Below are 2,288 nucleotides of genomic sequence, written 5' to 3' on the forward strand. Positions count from 1 at the left end.
TCTCTCCTGAATCCATTTTCAAGGTCAGTGTTCTTTTCACTGAGATATTTTTAAATTTTTCTTCTATTTTTTATTTTTAAAAGTTTTTTCCTGACTGATTTTTCATGTCTCATAGGATCTTTAGTTAGAATTCTCCAATTCTATTTTTCAATGAATTATTTTCTTCAGTTAGTTTCTGCATCACCTTTTCCATTTGGTTAATCTTACTTTTAAAGAGTTCTTTTCTTATCCATTTTCCTAATTGTATTTTTAAATGATTTGTTTTCTTCAGTCAATTTTTGTCCTTTCTTTTATCAGAAGTCTAATTCTTCTCCATTTTTATTCTCCATTTTTGTACTTGATTTTAAAAATCCTTTATGAACTTTTAAGAATTCTTTTTGCCCTGGACATCGATTCATATTGCCCTTTGGAGTTTCCTATGTTGTAAACCTTCTGAGATCATGTTTTTCTCTTCTTTACCTTCAAAATAGCTTTCTAAAAGCATGGATTTTCTCTGATATTTTTTACTCATTTGCTGTCCCAAGTTTCTTGTGTTGAGGGAGGAGCAAGCTCACAGAGCTTCTGCATTAGGAAATCTATAGTGATTTGCTCACTGGCTTAGGGAGATCTAAGATAATTTTACTTGTTGAACAGAGGGTCTGGGTTAACTATATTGGAGCCTTTTTAGCTGGCCTGCTGAGTTATTCATCTGGTGAGTTGGGTTCCAGGAATTGCTGCAGTAGATTTTTGGTGGACCTGAGTGCCTGAGCAGACTCCTCTACAACTCATCCAAACTTGTCTCAGTTCACTGTGATGCACAGAGCTCCTCACTGTTCCCAGAATTAGACCTTAGTGAAACTGAATTTTTCTGAAGTTCTTTCCAGATACCTTAAAGCTGGAAAATGTTTCATTTTGTTCTTCTGTGGTTTCTGTCATTCCAGAATTTGTCGACATGTTTGATTAATGTTGTTTTTGATGAAAGATCTGGAGAATGTAGGGAAGTTCCTGGTTTCTCTCTGCCATTTTCAATGTTAAATAAACCTTTAAAATAATTGCTTTAATATACTCTTCACTGGTGGTGTATTAAACTTTTTCATTTTTTTTCTACCAATAATTTGCTTTGCTTATTTCTTTTTTGTAATCAAGTTAATCAATAGTTTGTCTATCTCATTAGGTTTTTTCAGTAAACCATCTCATTGAATTTATTACCAGTTCAAATTTTTATTATTTACAATTTTATTAACTCTCCTTTGACACTCAGGCTTTTCATTTTGGTGTTTAAGTGGGTGAGGGGTTGCTTCTTCTTTTCCTGGTTTTTTTTTTTTTTTGCTGTTGTAAGCCTATTGTAAGATCTTCTCTTTCTTTTATTGATAAGTCATTCAGAGATTTAAGATGTCACCTAAGGACTATTTTGGCTGCATCCTATAAATGTGTATTTTTTGCCATTTTAATCATTTTTAGTGAAATTATTGGTTGTTTCAGATTGTTTTTCTTTTCCCTGATTCATTTTTGAGGATTAGATTATTAGTTTCCATTTAATTTTATCTGTTTTAGCAGTGAGCGCAGTAACATAATCGATAGCAATTACTTCCCACAGAGTGGTCCAGTCCTATCTGGTCCAACTGGGTTCAAAAACCTGCTGCTAACTTATTTCATCTTATCCATTTCTGCAGAGACAGTAGAAGCAGTGGGGTGGTCACAGATGGCAGATGGGCAAAAGCAGCAAACTCAGAGTGTTAGTAAATAAAAGCTCTTCAACTTTGATATTGGTCTTCAATAAAACAACTTTGCAGAAAGAATGGGAAAGAGACAAACTGGCAAGAGTAAGAAATTGAAGTCTGAGGTGTTTGTGGTGGAGAGTGTTCTGGACAGGGGAAAGTTGAATTGAAAAGGGAAATATTTCTTAAAGTGGAGAGGATTAACCAATGCTAACAGCATGTGGAAAGCCAAGGGAAAGTTAGAGTCAGAGTTAATTTAAGTCATTCTAAATTATCAGAAGTCTGGTAAATTAAAGTAAAGAGTCAGGAAAACTTCCTTATCTGACAGCAAGTCAGAAGATAGCAAGTCAAAAAATAAATAAGATTCTGATGATAAGCTGTGGAGCTTTGCATCTGGCCTTGATCCAGAGTGAATCATTGCTGCTACATACAACAGTGAAGAACTGATATTTCTCATAAAATGGGAAAGATTCTGTTGAGACTGACTTGGCAATATCAAAAGAAACAAACATGATATGTTCTCACAGAGTCATCACATTTTAAGAGGAGTGACTGAACAGGCTTTCCTGTCCTGAAAATGAAGCACAATAA

At 34.2% G+C, this 2,288-nt stretch overlaps 1 pseudogene; it reads left to right on the forward strand.

Moving 5' to 3' along the window:
* The first annotated feature begins 1,688 nt into the window (after nucleotides 1-1,688).
* On the forward strand, nucleotides 1,689-2,288 carry LOC141501717 (chromobox protein homolog 3 pseudogene; annotated as a pseudogene).

The sequence above is a fragment of the Macrotis lagotis genome, chromosome 1 (assembly GCF_037893015.1).
Source record: "Macrotis lagotis isolate mMagLag1 chromosome 1, bilby.v1.9.chrom.fasta, whole genome shotgun sequence".
NCBI classification, from domain to species: domain Eukaryota; kingdom Metazoa; phylum Chordata; class Mammalia; order Peramelemorphia; family Peramelidae; genus Macrotis; species Macrotis lagotis.